This window comes from Choloepus didactylus (genome assembly GCF_015220235.1).
Source record: "Choloepus didactylus isolate mChoDid1 chromosome 23 unlocalized genomic scaffold, mChoDid1.pri SUPER_23_unloc2, whole genome shotgun sequence".
Taxonomy (NCBI): domain Eukaryota; kingdom Metazoa; phylum Chordata; class Mammalia; order Pilosa; family Megalonychidae; genus Choloepus; species Choloepus didactylus.
Genome location: NW_023637596.1, coordinates 605,153 through 625,872, shown reverse-complemented (window position 1 = coordinate 625,872; position 20,720 = coordinate 605,153).

Sequence of the window (20,720 nt, the reverse complement as noted above, 5' to 3'; positions counted from 1 at the left end):
GACATCAAGAAGAACCTATAAGAGCATAAAGAAGACATTGCAAGACTAAATAAAAAAAATGGATGATCTTATGGAAGTTAAAGAAACTGTTGACCAAATTAAAAAGATTCTGGATACTCATAGTACAAGACTAGAAAAAGTTGAACAATGAATCAGTGACCTGGAAGATGGCAGAATGGAAAATGAAAGCACAAAAGAAAGAATGGGGAAAAAATAGAAAAAAATCAAAATGGACCTCAGGGATATGATAGATAATATAAACATCCAAATATAAGACTCATTGGTGTTCCACAAGGAGAAGAAAAATGTAAAGGTCTAGGAAGAGTATTCAAAGAAATTGTTGGGAAAATTTTCCCAAATCTTCTAAACACCATAAATATGCAAAACACAAATGCCCAGCGAACTCCAAATAGAATAAATCCAAATAAACCCACTCCAAGACATATTCTGATCACACTGTCAAACAGGGAAGAGAAGGAGCAAGTTCTGAAAGCAGCAAGAGAAAAGCAATTCACCACATACAAAGGAAACAGCATAAGACTAAGTAGTGACTACTCAGCAGCCACCATGAAGGCAAGAAGGCAGTGGCACGTCATTATTTAAAATTCTGAGTGAGAAAAATTTCCAACCAAGAATACTTTATCTGGAAAACCGCTCCTTCAAACTTGAGGGAGAGCTTAAATTTTTCACAGACAAACAAATGATGAGATAATTTGCTAACAAGAGACCTGCCCTACTGGAGATACTAGAGGGAGCCCTACAGACAGAGAAACAAAGAAAGGACAGAGAGACTTGGAGAAAAGTTCAGTACTAAAGAGATTCGGTATGGGTACAATAAAGGCTATTAACAGAGAGAGGGGAAAAATATATATGACAAACACAAACCAAAGGATAAGATGGCTGATTCAAGAAATGCCTTCACGGTTATAAAGTTGAAAGTAAATGGATTAAACTCACCAATCAAAAGATATACCTTTGCAGAATGGATCAAAACAAATGAACCATCAATATGCTGCATGCAAGAGACTCATCTTAGACACAGGGACACAAAGAAATTGAGAGTGAAAGGATGGAAAAAGATATTTCATGCAAGCTACAGCCAAAAGAATGCAGGAGTAGCAATATTAATCTCAGATAAAATAGACTTTAAATGAAGGGATGTTTTGAGAGACAAAGAAGGTCACTACATACTAATAAAAGGGGCAATTCAACAAGAAGAAATAACAATCATAAATATTTATGCACCCAATCAAGGTGCCACAAAATACATGAGAGAAACACTGGCAAAACTAAAGGAAGCAATTGATGTTTCCACAATAATTGTGGGAGACTTCAACACATCACTCTCTCCTATAGATAGATCAACCAGACAGAAGACCAATAAGGAAATTGAAAACCTAAACAATCTGATAAATGAATTGGATTTAACAGACATATATAGAACACTACATCCCAAATCACCAGGATACACATACTTCTCTAGTGCTCACGGAACTTTCTTCAGAATGGATCATATGCTAGGACATAAAACAAGACTCAATAAATTTAAAAAGATTGAAATTATTCAAAGCACATTCTCTGACCACAATGGAATACAATTATAAGTCAATAACCCTAAGAGACTTAAAAAATTCACAAATATCTGGAGGTTAAACAACACACTCCTAAACAATCAGTGGGTTAAAGAAGAAATAGCAAGAGAAATTGCTAAATATACAAAGATGAATGAAAATGAGAACACAACATACCAAAACCTATGGGATGCAGCAAAAGCGGTACTGAGGGGGAAATTTATAGCACTAAACGCATATATTAAAAAGGAAGAAAGAGCTAAAATCAAAGAACTAATGGATGAACTGAAGAAGCTAGAAAATGAACAGCAAACCAATCCTAAACCAAGTAGAAGAAAAGAAATAACAAGGATTAAAGCAGAAATAAATGACATAGAGAACAAAAAAACAATAGAGAGGATAAATAACACCAAAAGTCAGTTATTTGAGATGAACAACAAGATTGACAATCCCCTAGCTAGACTGACATAATCAAAAAGAGAGACGACCCATATAAACAAAATAATGAATGAGAAAGATGACATTACTGCAGATCCCGAGGAAATTAAAAAAATTATAAGAGGATACTATGAACAACTGTATGGCAACAAACTGGATAATACAGAGGAAATGGACAATTTCCTGGAAACATATGAACAATCTAGACTGACCAGAGAAGAAACTGAAGACCTCAACCAACCAATCACAAGCAAAGAGATCCAATCAGTCATCAAAAAGCTTCCCACAAATAAATGCCCAGGGCCAGATGGCTTCACAGGGGAATTCTACCAAACTTTCCGAAAAGAATCAACACCAATCTTACTTAAACTCTTTCAAAACATTGAAGAAAGTGGAACACTACCTAACTCATTTTATGAAGCTAACATCAATCTAATATCAAAACCAGGCAAAGATGCTACAAAAAAGGAAAACTACCAGCCAATCTCCCTAATGAATATAGATGCAAAAATCCTCAACAAAATACTTGCAAATCGAATCCAAAGACACATTAAAAAAATCATACACCATGACCAAGTGGGGTTCATTCCAGGCATGCAAGGATGGTTCAACATAAGAAAATCAATCAATGTATTACAACACATTAACAAATCAAAAGGGAAAAATCAAACGATCATCTCAATAGATGCTGAAAAAGCATTCAACAAAATCCAACATCCCTTTTTTTTTTCATTTTTTGAGATTGTTCAGATACCATACAATTATCCAAAGATCCAAAGTGTACAGTCACTTGCCCCTGGGTACCCTCATACAGCTGTGCATCCATCACACTTGATTTTTGTTCAATTTTTAGAAACTTTTCATTACTCCAGACAAGAAATAAAGTGAAAGATGAAAAAAGAAAAAAATAAAAGGAAACTCTAATCCTCCCTTATCCCTAACCAACCCCCCTCAATTGTTGACTTGTAGTATTGATATAGTACATTTATTACTGTTTATGAAAAAATGTTGAAATATTACTAACTGTAGTATATAGTTTGTAATAGGTATATAGTTCTTCCCTATATGCCCCTCTATTATTAACTTCTAATTGTATCATCATACATTTGTTCTGGTTCATGGAAGCAATTTCTAGTATTTGTACAGTTGATCATGGACATTGCCCACCATAGGATTCAGTTTTATACATTCCCAACTTTTGACGTCCAACTTTCCTTCTGGTGACATATATGAGTCTGAGCTTCCCCTTTCCACCTCATTCACACACCATTTGGCGCTGTTAGTTATTCTCACATCTTGCTACCAACACCCCTGTTCATTTCCAAACATTTAAGTTCATCCTCATTGAACATTCTGCTCATACTAAGCAACCACTCCCCATTCTTAAGCCTCGTCCTATATCTTGGTACCTTATATTTCATGTCTATGAGTTACATATTATAATTAGTTCCTATCAGTGAGACCCTGCAATAATTGTCCTTATGTGTCTGGCTTATTTCACTCAGGATATTGTCCTCGAGGTTTTGTCATCAACCCATTTTTTTAATATGTTTTTGTTCACTCACCATACATTCCATCCCAAGTAAATAATCAATGGTTCTCTGCATGGTCATACATTTATGTGTTCACCACCTTCACCACTTTCTATATAAGGGCATCTACATTTCTTCCACAAGGCAGGAGGGAGAGTCAAAGAAGGTAGAGAGGCAAAAGAAAGAGGAAAAAAAATGGCAGCTAGGAAGCAGCAAAAGGAAAAATAACCTTAAATCAAAGTAGAATAAAGAATCAGACAGTACCACCAATGTCAAGTGTCTAACATGCCTCCCATATCCCCCCTCTTATCTGCATTTACCTTGGTATATCACCTTTGTTACATTAAAGGAAGCATAATACAATGATTCTATTAGTTGCAGTCCCTAGATTATGCTGATTGCTTCCCTCCCCCAATGCCTCCCCATTTTTAACACCTTGCAAGGTTGACATTTGCTTGTTCTCCCTCATAAAAGAACATATTTGTACATTTTATCACAATTGTTGAATACTCTACATTTCACCAAGTTACACAGTCCCAGTCTTTATCTTTCCTCCTTACTTGTGGTGTCTCACATGCTCCCCATCTTCCTCTCTCAACCATATTCATAGTTACCTTTGTTCAGTGTACTTACATTGTTGTGCTACCATCTCCCAAAATTGTGTTCCAAACCATGTACTCCTGTCTTCTATAACCCTGTATTGCTCCCTTTAGCATTTCCTGTAGAGCAGGTGTCTTGTTCACAAAGTCTCTCATTGTCTGTTTGTCAGAAAATATTTTGAGCTCTCCCTCATATTTGAAGGACAGCTTTGCTGGATATAGGATTCTTGGTTGGCGTTTTTCTCTTTCAGTATCTTAAATATATCACACCACTTCCTTCTTGCCTCCATGGTTTCTGCTGAGAGATCTCCACATAGTCTTATTAAACTTCCTTTGTATGTAATGGATCGCTTTTCTCTTGCTCCTTTCAGGAGTCTCTGTTTGTCTTTGACATTTGATAATCTGATTATTAAGTGTCTTGGCGTTGGCCTATTCAGATCTCTTCTGTTTGGGGTACGCTGTGCTTCTTGGATCTGTAATTTTATGTCTTTCATAAGAGATGAGAAATTTTCATTAATTATTTCCTTTATTATGGCTTCTGCCCCCTTTCCCTTATCTTATCCTTCTGGGACACCAATGATACATACATTATTGTACTTTGTTTCATCCTTGAGTTCCCAGAGATGTTGCTCATATTTTTTCATTCTTTTCTCTATCTGCTCCTTTGTGTGTAAGCTTTCAGGTGTTTTGTTCTCCAGTTCCTGAGTGTTTTCTTCTGCCTCTTGAGATCTGCTGTTGTATGTTTCCATTGTATCTTTCATCTCTTGTGTTGTGCCTTTCATTTCCATAGATTCTACTAGTTGTTTTTATGAACTTTTGATTTCTGCTGTATATATGCCCAGTGTTTCCTTTACAGTCTCTATCTCTTTTGCAATATCTTCTCTAAACTTTTTGATTTGATTTAGCATTAGTTGTTTAAATTCCTGTATCTCAGTTGAAGTGTACGTTTGTTCCTTTGACTGGGCCATAACTTTGTTTTTCTTAGTGTAGGTTGTAATTTTCTGTTGTCTAGGCATGGTTTCCTTGGTTATCCAAATCAGGTTTTCCCAGACCAGAACAGGCTCAGGTCCCAGAGGGAAGAAATATTCAGTATCTGGTTTCCCTGTGGGTGTGTCTTAGAAAATTGCTCCACCCTTTGATGCCTCAGGTCACTGTGCTTTTCTGCCAAGCAGGTGATGCCTGTTAGCCTATAATTCTTGACTAGTGTGAGGAGGTGTGGCCGTGTTCCCCCAGGCTCTGGGGTCTGGTTCTGAATCGAAAGGGCCCCACCCCTTTCCTCCTAGAGAAGACAGACTGCCCAGGTGGAGGTCATTAGCATTTCAATGGTCTCACTCTCTACTTATGCTGTCTCCACCCTTCCCGGAGTCACAGCCCTGGAAACTGAAAATGACTGGGGCTTTCTCCACTGAGCAAAAAAAGAAACAGATAGTCCCCTTCAGAACCAGTCCAAAGTGACCCTCCAGCTCTCCAAGGTCATTCGTCACCCAAAGCCTCTGTCTGTTTTTTGGGGATGCGTACCTGTAGTGAGCAGTTCACACTTACTACTTAAAACCCCACTTGGAGCTCAGCTGAGCTATATTCACTTGCTTGGAGAGAGCTTCTCTCTGGCACCACGAGGCTTTGCAGCTCGGGCTATGGGGGAGGGGGTCTCACAACTTGGATCCGCAGGTTTTACTTACAGATTTTATGCTGTGTTCTCAGGCATTCCTCCCAATTCAGGTTGGTGTATGATGAGTGGATGGTCTCGTTTGTCCCCCTGCAGTTATTCTGGATTATTTACTAGTTGTTTCTGGTTTTTTGTAGTTGTTCCAGGGGGACTACTTAGCTCCCACTCCTCTCTATACTGCCATCTTGCCCCGCCCTCCAACATCCCTCTTTGATAAAAACACTTCAAAAGGTAGGAATTGAAGGAAACTTCCTCAATATTATAAAGAGCATATATGAAAAACTCACAGCCAGCATAGTACTCAATGGTGAGAGACTGAAAGCCTTCCCTCTAAGATCAGGAACACAACAAGGATGCCCGCTATCAGCACTGTTATTCAACATTGTGCTGGAAGTGCTAGCCAGGGCAATCCGGCAAGACAAAGAAATAAAAGGCATCCAAATTGGAAACAAAGAAGTAAAACTGTCATTGTTTGCAGATGATATGATCTTCTATCTGGAAAACCCTGAGAAATCGACGATACAGCTACTAGACCTAATGAACAAATTTAGCAAAGTAGCGGGATACAAGATTAATGCAAATAAGTCAGTAATGTTTCTGTATGCCAGAAATGAACAAACTGAAGAGACACTCAAGGAAAAGATACCATTTTCAATAGCAACTAAAAAATCAAGTACCTAGGAATAAACTTAACCAAAGATGTAAAAGACCTATACAAAGAAAACTACATAACTCTATTAAAAGAAATAGAAGGGGACCTTAAAAGATGGAATAATATTCCATGTTCATGGATAGGAAGGCCAAATGTCATGAAGATGTCAATTGTATCCAAACTCATCTACAGAGTCAATGCAATCCCAATCAAAATTCCAACAACCTACTGTGCAGACTTGGAAAAGCTAGTTATCAAATTTATTTGGAAAAGGAAGATGCCTCGAATTGCTATAGACACTCTAAAAAAGAAAAACAAAGTGGGAGGACTTACACTCCCTGACTTTGAAGCTCATTATAAAGCCACAGTTGTCAAAACAGCATGGTACTGGCACAAAGACAGATATATAGATCAATGGAATTGAATTGAGAATTCAGAGATAGACCCCCAGATGTATGGCCGACTGATCTTTGATAAGGCCCCCAAAGTCACTGAACTGGGTCATAATGGTCTTTTCAACAAATGGGGCTGGGAGACTTGGATATCCATATCCAAAAGAATGAAAGAGGACCCCTACCTCACACCCTACACAAAAATTAACTCAAAATGGACCAAAATCTCAATATAAAAGAATGTACCATAAAACTCTTAGAAGATAATGTAGGGAAACATCTTCAAGACCTTGTATTAGGTGGACACTTCCTAGACTTTACACCCAAAGCACAAGCAACAAAAGAAAAAATAGATAAATGGGAACTCCTCAAGCTTAGAAGTTTCTGTACCTCAAAGGAGTTTCTCAACAAGGTAAAGAGGCAGCCAACTCAATGGGAAAAAATTTTTGGAAACCATGTGTCTGACAAAAGACTGATATCCTGCATATATAAAGAAATCCTACAACTCAATGACAAGAGTACAGACAGCCCAATTATAAAATGGGCAAAAGATATGAAAAGACAGTTCTCTGAAGAGGAAATACAAATGGCCAAGAAACACATGAAAATATGTTCAGCTTCACTAGCTATTAGAGAGATGCAAATTAAGACCACAATGAGATACCATCTCACACCAATTAGAATGGCTGCCATTAAACAAACAGGAAACTACAAATGCTGGAGGGGATGTGGAGAAATTGGAAGTCTTATTCATTGTTGGTGGGACTGTATAGTGGTTCAGCCACTCTGTAGGTCAGTGTGGCAGTTCCTTAGAAAACTAGATATAGAGATACCCTTCAATCCAGTGATTGCACTTCTCGGTATATACCCAGAAGATCAGAAAGCAGTGACACGAACAGATATCTGCATGCCAGTGTCCATAGCAGCATTATTCACAATTGCCAAGAGATGGAAACAACCGAAATGTCCTTCAACAGATGAGTGGATAAATAAAATGTGGTATATACACACGATGGAATACTACACAGCAGTAAGAAGGAATGATGTTGTGAAACATATGACAACATGGATGAACCTTGAAGACATAATGCTGTGCGAAATAAGCCAGGCACAAAAAGACAAATATTATATGCTACCACTAATGTGAACTTTGAAAAATGTAAAACAAATGGTTTATAATGTAGAATGTAGGGGAACTAGCAATAGAGAGCAATTAAGGAAGGGGGAACAAGAATCCAAGAAGAACAGATAAGCTATCATGGGTAAATTTAACGTTCTGGGAATGCCCAGGAATGACTATGGTCTGTTAATTTCTGATGGGTATAGTAGGAACAAGGTCACAGAAATGTTCCTATATTAGGTTACTTTCTTGCTGTAGAGTAGGAACATGTTGGAAGTAAAGTAGTTATCTTAGGTTGGTTGTCTTTTTCTTACTCCCTTGTTATGGTCCCTTTGAAATGTTCTTTTACTGTATGTTTTTTTTTTTAATTTTAGTAATTTTTTTTATTTTTCATACAGTTGATTTAGAAAAAAAAGTTTAAAAAAAAACAAGGTAAAATATATGCAGAGCCCCCTTGAGGAGCTGGTGGAGAATGCAGGGGTATTGTCCTGCCCTACCTTGATGGTTGCTAACATGCCCACAGACATAGGGGACTGGTGGTTTGATGATTGAACCCTCTACCGCGGGATCTGTCTTTAAGAAAGACTGTTGCTGGAAAGGAGAGGCTAGGCCTCCCTATAATTGTGCCTAAGAGTCTCCTCCTGAATGCCTCTTTGTTGCTCAGATGTGGCCCTCTCTCTCTGGCTAAGCCAACTTGAAAGGTGAAATCACTGCCCTCCCCCCTACATGGGATCAGACACCCAGGGGAGTGAATCTCCCTGGCAACATGGAATATGACTCCCGGGGAGGAATGTAGACCTGGCATCATGGGATGGAGAACATCTTGACCAAAAAGGGGATGTGAAAGGAAATGAAATAAGCTTCAGTGGCAGAGAGATTCCAAAAGGAGCCGAGAGGTCACTCTGGTGTGCACTCTTATGCACAATATAGACAACCCTTTTTAGGTTCTAATGAATTGGGGTAGCTGGTGGTGGATACCTGAAACTATCAGACTACAACCCAGAACCCATGAATCTTGAAGACAATTGTATAAAATTGTGGCTTATGAGGGGAGACAGTGGGATTGGGGGGGCCATGGGGATCATACTCCCCTTTGTCTAGTTTGTGGATGAATGAGTGGAAAGGTGGGGGAAGGAAACAAACAAACAAAAGGGCGCCCAGTGTTCTTTTTCACTTTAGTTGCTCTTTTTCACTTTAATTATTATTCTGGTTATTTTTGTGTGTGTGGTAATGAGGGTGTCAGGGATTGATTTTGGTGATGAATGTACAACTATGTAATGATACTGTGAACAATCGAATGTACGACTTGTTCTGTATGACTGCGTGGTATGTGAATATATCTCAATAAAATGAATTTTTAAAAAAAGCAACTACATAAAACAATAATTTTAAATCTGTGTTAATGGGCACACAATGTATAAAGATGTAACATGTGACAAATGATATAAACGGCAGGATGAAGGCCTATAGGAACAGTGTTTGTATACTATTCAAACCAAGTTGGTAGTATTCAAATCAGGTTTTTATAAGATGTTCAATTTAATTTCCAAGGTAACCATTAAGAAAATAACTAAAAAGTTATATAGAATAGGAAAGAAAAAAGGAATCAAAATGGTATTGCAAAAATCAACTAATTTTTTTAAAGACAGCAATAAAGGAATTGAGAAAAAATATGACATATAGAAAATAAAAGCTAAATGGACTAAGTACATCCTCCCCTATCAGTAATTACTTCATATGAATGAATGAAACTCTAATTAAAAGGCAGAGATTGGCAGAATGGACAAAAGAATATGATCCGTCTATATTCTGTCTATAAGAGACTCCCTTTAGATACAAAGACACAAAGTACTGCCTATATTCTACCTGGGGAAAAATGAACAATGGCAAAAATGCCATTATGTTATAAGGCAATAATGCTATGGAGGCAAAAACAGTTATGGGCAGTCAATATTGGTGGAAGCAAGCAGCTTCCATTTCAATTAAACAGGGTAAACAGGGTAGGCCTGTTTGGAATGTGGAATGTGAGCAAAGGCTTGAAGGATGTGGTAGAGAGAGCCAGGGGGATAGATCTGAGTGCTGGGAATTCCAGGCACAGAAAGAGCAGCTACATGCAAAGCCATAGGATATCTGGTGTCTTGAGAATAGTTAGAAAGCTATTGTCACCGGAATGTAGTGAGCAACTGTGACTGCAAGAGATGAGCAAAGGGGGAAAGTTGGGGCACACATTGTGAAGGGACTTGTATTCCAGTATAAGAACTTTGGATTTTACTGTGAGTGAGCTGGGAATGGACGGGGGATGTTGAGCAAGGAGTAAAGAGGGACAAGATTTGACTTAGGTTTTAACAGAATCATTCTGGCTGAAGACAAGCAGGTCAGCAGGTAGAATAGTTAGGAAGCCATTGCAGTAGTCCAGGCAAGAGTTGACAGAGGCCTGAACAGAGTGGTACCAGTGGAGAGATGTAAGGTGATCAGGTATTACGTATGTTTGAAATAGTTATTGCTGGATTGAATGTGGGGTAAGAAGATGAGAGAGGAAGAGGAAAAAATGGAGTTGTCAGGGTAGGCAAGAGAAAGATTTTGGTATCATCATGCGTATTTGATATTTGAGACCATAGAAACAGATTTTTGAGGGAGAGTACATAGAATGAGGTCCATGAAAAATAAAAATGATCAGTTAGTCTTCACCAAAATTTGAAACTAATGATATGCAAAAGAGCATTAAGAGGATGAAAAGGCAAGCTACAGGCAGGGCAAAAATATTTGTAAACCTCATATGGGACAAAGAACTGGTATCTAGAATATATAAAAAGAGTTCATAAAATTCAACTGTAAAAAAAAGTCACATAATTAAAAAATGGGCAAAAAATATGAACAAAGTTTTCATACAAATGAAAATAAGGATGGGAAATAAGAACATGGAGATGTTCGATATCATTACTCATCAAGAAAATGGAAATTAGACCATTATAAGATATATAAGATACAAGAACACATATTAAAATAATTAGAATAAAAAATACCCAATGCTGGTCAGAAGAAACTGAATCTCTCATACACTGCTTGCAGGAATGTAAAATGGTACAGTCACTCCGAAATATAGCAGTTTTTAATAAAAATATATACTTACCATAGAACCCAGCAATTGCACTCCTGAACATTTCTCACTTAGAAATGAAAACTTGGGACCCAACAAAAACACCAATTTGTTCTTTGAAAAGACTAATCAAACTGATAAACCTCTAGCTAAACAAACATAAATAGAGATGATATAAATTACCAAAATCAGGAATAGAAGAGGGTGCACTACTGGTTCCATGGACATTAAAATGATATTCAAGGGAGACTATGTGCAACCTTACATCCAATAATTTGATAGCTTAGACATAATGGCCCAATTCCTTGAGAGCACAAACTACCAAAACTCACACAAGAACAAATAGATATTCAGAATAACCCCATAGCCATTAAAATTTTGAATGAAAAAGTAATAACATTCAAAAAAAAGAAAGCACCAGGTTCAGATGATTGTACTGGTAAATTCTACCAATCATTTAGGGAAGAAATGAAACAGATTCTCTAAAAACTTTTTCAGAAAACAAAGCAGAGGGAACACTTCCTAACTCATTCTATGAGGTCAGCATTACCCTAATACCAAAACCACCTAAGGATATTACAAGAATGGAAAATTAGACACTAATATTTCCCATGAACATAAACCCAAAATCTTGTCCCATTGGCTGGGAATGTCCAGCTGAGTAGGGACCTTCTGGGAGACAAGATTTACATGATAGGCCATACTTCAAACTCTTGTCAAGACCCCTCCCCATAATCTTTATTATTATTAAGGTATATTTTGTGACAAGGTAACGCATGTTCTTATTAATATTTTTATTAATTCAACAAATCAAATGTTGAAGAGATGCACAATTAAAGGTTAAGCCTCCCTCTCATCCAGCTCCTGTTCCCTCAGTTCTACCCCCTCCCAGACATCCACTTTCCACATGGATAGGCCATCCCAGAACAAGCATATATGTCTGTGTCTGTTGTACAGCCTATTTTTTGTGTGCATTTTTAATTTTGTTACTTAAATTACTAAGTTCTTCAGTCACTTAGACCTGACCATGTAACATAAAGTCCATACCAGGATACTCTTAAGAGTGAAAGGGGGTGACACTGAAAGGTACAACAGACAGAAACCAGGACTGCCCTGGAAAAATGGGAATATACATCATCCTGGAGCTAATCAGTTATTTTTAACAGCTCTGTCCTCATCCAGTTCATGGAAGTAAGGTAATTTCTACAATCGATGATCTGGAGTTTCCCTTACAGTTTGGTGTATTAAAGGATAAGAAACTCAGCAGAAGGTTCTGTTCCCTCCTGAGTGCACAGGACTAAAACCTACCATAAATCTCCCCAAAGCACACAGAGCTCACCACGGCCCAGGTCTGAGGGGCTGCAGCCATCGCCAAAGTCCTGGCTGCAACACCTCGAGAAGCTCCCACTGCAAAGACCTCCAGCCCGGAACTGAGCATCATAGGAGACTGGGGCTCTGGAAACCCCCCCACCCCGGCCACTCCCACACAAGCAGGCCCCTCCCCCATCCCTCTGCACCCAACCAGGGCCTCCACACTGGGGCCCCCTACCATTTCCTGCCCCAAGGCTCATGCCACTAGCGCCCTCTCTGGTCATTCCCAGGAATGCAGGTGGGAAGCAGAAGAAGGCAGTGCCCAAGAACAAGCACCTCCTCCCTGACATCTGACTGGGAGGAGGCTGCACCCACAGGGGCCTCTGAGCCACGCCCACTGCACACAGAACCTGATGCCAGGTTCTCAAAACTCTACCCACTGAACTCCTAGGCCCTGGAGAATTTGAATAGTAGGGGATTGAATTACAAAAAAAGGAGGGCGAAAACGCTAAAGACAAATTTTCCTGACTTTGAAATTTTTACAGGAGTCTGCAGAGACAGAATTTTACCCAACACATGAGCACGTTAAGCTCAATGCAAATGAGAGCCAAGTCCAGGTCTCTAAGTGGGAATCGGAAAGACAACCCTTCAAGAGCCCAAGGCAGTCCTCACGTGATCAGGACTGTCAATCATAACCGGAGGAGGAGGGGCTGAGGGAGACATTTTCAGCCTGAGCTGGTAACACCCACGCTCCCCCCACCCCCATCTGCCTTAAATGAGCTGAAAGTCTGGGAGTGTTTTACATAAACCCAGGAAAGTAACTCTACAGTAACTTAATATCTATTTGCAGCATGTAGGTGAATTCACGAGCCTGCTATTATCAAAACTAAAGCAACACAGTTTATCTCATCTCTGCACATTTCTCCAGGTCTGATGTGCTTAAACCTCAGTACAAATAGTAAAACATTTACAAAATCTGAAGCGCTATTACAAAACAGAGAGAACAAGACAATTCAGCATTTAATTTATAAATGAGGCTTGCACCCCACTCATGGGAATGGATACTTTGTAGAATGGTTGAGTGTTGCTTTTTAATTAAAACGTTTTTTGATTGCAGTAATTCAACAGTGATCTATTGCACATGGCAGTTCATTCAAAGGGTGGAGCCTGGAGAAGCTGGAAAGATATAGGTGTGTTCCACATCCATCAATAATAACTCCCACTATAACTTTTTTTGTGGCCAGAGAACAGAAAATGGGGTGAAAACCTGTACTATACTAGGGTTATAAACTATATGGGCTATAGGTACAAACTTGAGAGATTTCAACTCCTTTCTCAGGAGGACCAAAAAGTTGCATTATGAACCCACTTGGAGCCCTTTGTGCAGGGCAGGGGAGGGAGCCATTGGCAGATGTTTGCAGCTGAATCCAAAGGCTGGGGCTTCAGAAAGTGGTTGGGGCTAGGAAAGGAAGGTGGTCACCAGAGTAATTTTAGTCACTCCCACCCCCACTTCTTTCCTCCAGACTAATTTCCAAATCATTCCCATTTGACTCCTGAATGGTAAGGGAAAAAAAGAAAACACCAAAAACAACCAAAGCCCTCATTGCAAGAATACTACCTAGAGATCCCATGGCACCATCCTTCCTTATACCCAGTCCAGGCCTTTGAGACTGTGTGGTGGCTCTGTAATGAGACTCAGGAGAAACCTCAGCCCCACCCTCAAGGTAACAGTGGAGAGGACACATAAGACACCATCCTTAGAATGTGTTAGTCTTACTCATCTCTGAATTCTCTGGGCCTTGCCTAAAGCCCAGTACACAGTAGGCTCTCAATCAATAGCAACTGCCTGTGACTCAGCAGGTTACACCATCTCTCTGAGACTCACTTTCCTCGGAGGTGGAATGGGTGCTGCTATCACAGGGTTCTATGGGGATTAAAGGAGCTAATCCCAGAACAGAGCCTGAGGACACTAAGTGATCAGTGAGTTCCAGCTGCTGGAATTAATATTGATGCTATGATGGGACGGAGTCCTGGTGAACATTCCGGTCTCCTTTCCACCTTCTGCAGAATGAGAACTGACCAGATCATTTCTGTCTTCTAAACTAGGATCCTAGGAATTAGAAATGGTGGTTTTCGAAACTGGGCTTAGATCATCCCATAGTGGAAGAGAAGGAAAATTGACAAAACGTCTAAGTGACATTTTTTATTATTGAGATTGTTCACATACCATACAATTATCCAGAGATCCAAAGTGTACAGTCAGTTGTCCATGGTACCATCAAACAGCTGTGCATCCTCACCACAATTAATTGTTTTTGAATTTTTAGAACATTTTCATTACTACAGAAAATAAAGACAAAAAAAGGAAACTCAAATCCTCCCATACCCATAACCAAGACCCCCCCATTATTGATTCATAGTATTGGTATAGTACATTTGTTACTGTTGATGAAAGAATGTTAAAATACTACTAACTGTAGTATATAGTTTTCAATAGGTATATTTTTCCCTATATGCCCTTCAGCACTGTTAGTTATTCTCGCAACATGCTACCATCACTTCTGTCCATTTCCAAACACTTAAGTGCAACCTAGTTGAAAATTCTGCTCATAATAAGCAACCACTTCCCATTCTTTAGCCTCGTTCTATATCCTGGTGACTTATATTTCATATTATAATTAGTTCACATCAGTGAGACCATGCAATATTTGTCCTTATGTGTCTGACTTATTTCACTCATTATCATGTCCTCAAGGTTTCTTCATCAATCAGTTTTTTAAAGACAGTTTTGTTCACACACTGAACTTTCCATCCTAAGTAAAGAGTCAGTGGTTCCCTGTATAGTCACATATTTATGTATTCGCCACCATCACCACTATCTATATAAGGACATCTCCATTTCTTCCACAAAGAAGGAGGAAGAGTCAGAGAAGGTAGAGAGACAAAAGAAAAGAAGAAAAAGAAAAAAAAAACATGACTGCTAGGAAGCAACAAAAAGAAAGATAGTATTAAATTAAAGTAGGATAAAGAGTCAGACAGCATCACCAATGCCAAGAGTCCCATACCCCTCCCTTATGTCCCCTTCTTATGTGCATTTAGCTTTGTTATATTGCCTTTGTTATATTAAAGGAAGCATAATACAATGTTTCTGTTAATTATAGTCTCTAGTTTGCATTGATTGCATTTTCCCCCCAATACCACCCTATTTTTAACACCTTCCAAGGTTGATATTCGTTTGTTCTCCCTCATGTAAAAACATATTTGTACACTTTATCACAACTGTTGAGCACTCTAGGTTTCACTGAGTAGTACAGTTCTAGTCTTTATCTTTCCTCTTTCCTTCTGGTGTCCCACATGCTCCTAACCTTCCTCTTTCAGTCATATTCACAGTCATCTTTGTTCAGTGTACTTACATTGCTGTACTACCATCACACAAAATTGTGTTCCAAACCTCTCACTCCTGTCTTTTCCCATCTCTCTGTAGTGCTCCCTTTAGTATTTCCTATAGAGCAGGTGTCTTGTTCACAAACTCTTTCATTGTCTGTCAGAGAATATTTTAAACTCTCCCTCATATTTGAAGGACAGTTTTGCTGGATATAGGATTCTTGGTTGGCGGTTTTCTTTCAGTATCTTAAATATATCACACTGCTTCCTTCTTGCCTCCATGGTTTCCATTGAGAAGTCCGTACATAGTCTTATCAGGCTTCCTTTGTATGTGATGGATTGCTTTTCTCTTGCTGCTTTCAGGATTCTCTTTTTGTCTTTCACATTTGATAATCTGATTATTAAGTGTCTTGGCATAGACCTATTCAGTTCTGTTCTGTTTGGGGTATGCTGTGCTTCTTGGATCTGTAATAATATGTCTTTCATAAGAGATGGGAAATTTTTGTTGATTATTTCCTCTATTATTGCTTCTGCCCCTTTTCCCTTCTCTTCTCCTGGGACACCCATGACATGTACATTCATGCATTTCATGTTGTCATTCAGTTCCCTGAGATGTTGCTCATATTTTTCCATTCTTTTCCCTACTCTTCTTGTATGTGTAGGATTTCAGGTGTCTTTTTCTCTGGTTCTTGAGTGTTTTCTTCTGTCTCTTAAGATCTGCTGTTGTATGTCTCCATTGTGTCTTTCATCTCTTGTGTTGTGCCTTTCATTTCCATAGATTCTGCCAGTTGTTTTTTTGAACTTTTATTTCTACCATATGTGTGCCCAGTGTTTTCATTATATGCATCATCTCTTTTGCCAAATCTTCCCTAAACTTTTTGAATTGATTTAGCATTAGTTGTTTCAATGCCTGTGTCTTGAAGTGTAAGTTTGTTCCTTTGACTGGGCTGTAACTTCATTTTTCTTAGTTCAGGTTGTAGGTTTCTGTTGTCTAGGCATCTGGTTTCCTTGGGTACCCCAATCAGGTTTTCCCAGACCAGAACAGGCTCAGATCTCAGAAGGGGGCAATGTTCAGTATCAGGTTTCCCAGAGGGTGTGTCTTAGAAGATTGACACACCCTGTGAGGCCTCTAGCTGCTGTACTTTTCCTAACCTGCCCAGCAGGTGGCATCTGTCAGCCTTTTGCTCCTGACTGGTATAAGTAGGTGTGGCCCACTTAGTTTCTGTTTTGGCTGTTTTTCCCCAAGTTTTGGGGTCTGGTTCTGAATGAGAGGCAGGTAGTAGGGCTGGGCACCACCTCCTTCCTCTTAGGGAAGATATACCCCCTAGGGAGTGATCATCAGCATTTAAATAGGTTCTTTGTCTCTCTGACTCTGCTATCTCCACCCTTGTCTGGGTCAGAGGGCTGTGAACTGAAAATGACTGTGGCTTTCTCCACTGAGCTGCCCACATTGAGAGAGAGAAAAAGGGACAGAAAGCCCCCTTCAGGGCCAGTCCAATGTCCCCCAGCTTCACCCACCAGCCAGAGATAGTGCCTTGTCCTCTGGACTCCCCCTCCCAGGACAGAGAAGTCCTCCAGCTTTTTAAGGTCAGTTGCCAGTGAAAGCCTCTGTCTGCTTGTTGGGGATTTGTAGCTTGTATTGAGCAGTCCACATTTGTTAATTAAAACCCCAGTTGGAGCTGGACTGAGACATATTCAGTTGTTCAGAGAGTGCTGGTCTCTATCACAGAGAGGTTTTGCAGTTCAGGGGGAGGGGGGTCCCAGCTCGTGTCTGCAGTTTTTTACTTACAGATTTTATGCTGTAATCTCAGGCATTACTCCCAATCTGTGTTGGTGTACAATGTGTGGACAGTCACAGTTGTCCCCTAGCAGTTATTCCAAATTATTTCCTAGTTGTTCCAGGGGACTAATGAACTTCCACTCCTCTTTATGCTGCCATCTTCTTGATCTCTCAAGATTATGTATCTAAGTGACTTTTAAAAGAGAAAGTTTTTAGCAGCTGATGAAAAGGTTTGGAGAGATGCCAGGAAGGTGACATGAGAGTACTGGGAGTCCCCAGCAGGTGAGGCAAGACAAAGACCCCTTAACAGTAACCAGGACTCCCATGTGCCTGAGCCCCCACCAGGGTGCTGGGTGTCTGGTCCTGCAGGCTCAGAGGCACATCTTTTGTGATCTGCTCCATCTGCCTTTGTGTCCAGCAAAGGGCTCTGCTTCCCACTGCCCCTAAACACCAGGACTCAGGATGCTGGGTGTGCTGGTTTGGTAAAGAAAAGCCATACTCTTTAATGCAATCTTGTGGGGGCAGAACCTCTTGATTGAGTGTTCTCATGGAGATGTAACTCATCCCACTGTGTATGATACTTTGATTAAGTTATTTCCATAGAGTTGTGGACCCTACCCCATTCAGGTTGACTGGTTCACTGGATTACTTAAGAGAACTCAAGAGCCAACATAGACACTTGTTGATGCTTTGAGGTGCTTGGAGATGCAGACAAAAGGACATTTGGAGATGGTAAGCTAAAAGTTGAAGCCCAGAGTTTGTTCCAGAGAAGCTAAGAGACGACTCCCTTTCCTGGGAGAAAGAAGCAAGGATGCACAGGAGTTGAGAGAGAGAAACCAAGACAGATGCCTAGAGACATTTTGGAGAAAGCCATTTTGAAACACAACCTGGGAGCAAAGAACCAGCAGATGCCAGGCATGTGCCTTTCCAGCTGATAGAGGTGCTCTGGTCTCCATCGGCCTTAATTCAGTGAAAGTATCCTATTGTTGATGCCTCAGTACGGACACTTTATGACCTTAGGATTGTAAAGTTGTAACCAAATAATTCCCCTTTTTCACTTTAATTATTATTCTTGTTACTTTTGGGTGTGTGCTAATGAAGGTGTCAGGGATTGATTTAGGTGATGAATGTACAACTATGTAATGGTACTGTGAACAATTGAATGTACGATTTGTTTTGTATGACTGTGTGGTATGTGAATATATCTCAATAAAATGAAGATTAAAAAAAAAAAGAAATGAGTGTAGGGTTGCTGTTTGAGGTGAAGGGAAATTTCTAGTAATGGATGGTGAGAAAGAGCATTACAACATTCTAAAGGTGATTAATCCCACTAATGGAAGGCTAGGGAGGGAGTGGAATGGGAAGATTTAGGCTGTATATGTTTCCACAACTAAAAAAAAAAAAAGTCTAAATAGAAGATGATTGAATGCCAAGGATGAACTTGGATAGGATTGGAGGATAGAGGACAGGTGGCTCAAAGGGACACAGTTGAGGCATAAGGAAAAGGAAATATAGAATGTAAGCTTTGTATCATTGTTGAATCTCTTGTACTTCATAGCTGCACTTAATGGGATTGCATAAAAGAATGTTCTTGTTCATGGGAAGTGTATATGTGAATTATAGTGTATGTTCAAGGATGTGTGCAGCTAACTCATATGTTCAGAAGACAGAGCAATAGATGATGGATGATAGATAGGGAGGGAGGGAGGGGGGAGGGAAAGAAAAGCAATGTGACAGCATGTTAAAGTTGGTGGATTGAGCTATCGGGGGAGGGGGCGTCAGGGTGTGATGGAATTCTTTGTATGGGGTTAGTATTGTTTTTGCAACTGTTCCTGTAACTGTGAATTTATTTCAAAATAAAATAAAATAAAATAATAAAAAATAATAAAAAATTTAAAAAAGCCAACCATTTCTGGTATTTTGCATAACAGCAGCAGCTTTAGTAAACTGGAACACCAGGGCAGTGGGGGGCTCTGTGCCAGGCTCAGACAAGGTGTCCCCTTTGCTCTGAGCCATTAAATGGCAGCTAGACTCACATGTCTCTGTGACATCAGGTCTGTAGGAGGCTGATCAATGGTCCTCAAAGATTTCAGTTCCTAATTTCTGGACCTTTAAATGTTCCCTTCTTCAGAAAAGGGTTCTTTGTGGATGTGCTCAAGTTAAGGATTTTGTGATGAGGAGATTATCCTGGATTATCTAACTGGACCCTAATATCCAGACACCTTTGGGTGCACTTATATGAGAGAGGCAGAGGGAGATGTGCCATGGAAATATAGAAGGGAAGAAGATGAGATGACAGAGCAGAGGGAGATTTGAAGATGCTGGCACTGAAGTTTAGAGCGATGCAGCCACAAGCCAAGGAATGTTGGCAGCCACCAGAAGGTTGAAGAGGCAAGGAACAGATCCTCTTCTAGAGCCTCAGGGGGAGCACAGCCTGCTTATGCCTTGCACATGACCAGTGAAAGTGATTTCAGTCTCCTGGCCTCCTGAGTGTACAATATGTTTCCATTGTTTTAAGTCACCAAGTTTTTGCTAAGTTGCTACAGCAGCCATAAGAAACCAAATCAAGGGCCTCTGTTTCTGGTTCTGCCCCTCTCTGTCCCAGTCAAGTGGCTCAGCAGGACAGATACCATGCCCTCCTGTCCCCTCTTTTCCATACTCCTGCATCTCCTCATGTCCCAGGTCAGCAGCTCTCCTCCCTCTTCCTTCTGCCAAAAGAACTAAGAATAAACCTGGGTTCTCCCATCTCAGAGATTCTGGTGGTACCTACCTCATAGCATTGTGAGGGTTTAATGAGAGAAGTCATGTAAAGCATAGCAAATAGTCACAGCACTTAGTAAGTATACAATGGAGGCTATTGTCACCATCACTACCACCATCATCATCCATGAGAAAAGCAAAAAGCCCACATTTTCTAAGATGTTTTTATTCATCCACTTTTATAGTCATTATTTAAAGGTCAGATTAAGGTCATAAAAAGTTGCAATATTGGAGTCATGTGGGAAATTTATTTCTATGATTTTACTGAAATACAGACAAAACAAATATAAATCCTCTTGCCATGGGTAAATGTAACAAAACTGTGAAGTACATACTTGACTGCTATAGTAGTTAAAAAGGACTGAGGAAGGAGCAGGGAAGTGACTTTTATTGAGTACCAACTAATTCCAGGAACTCA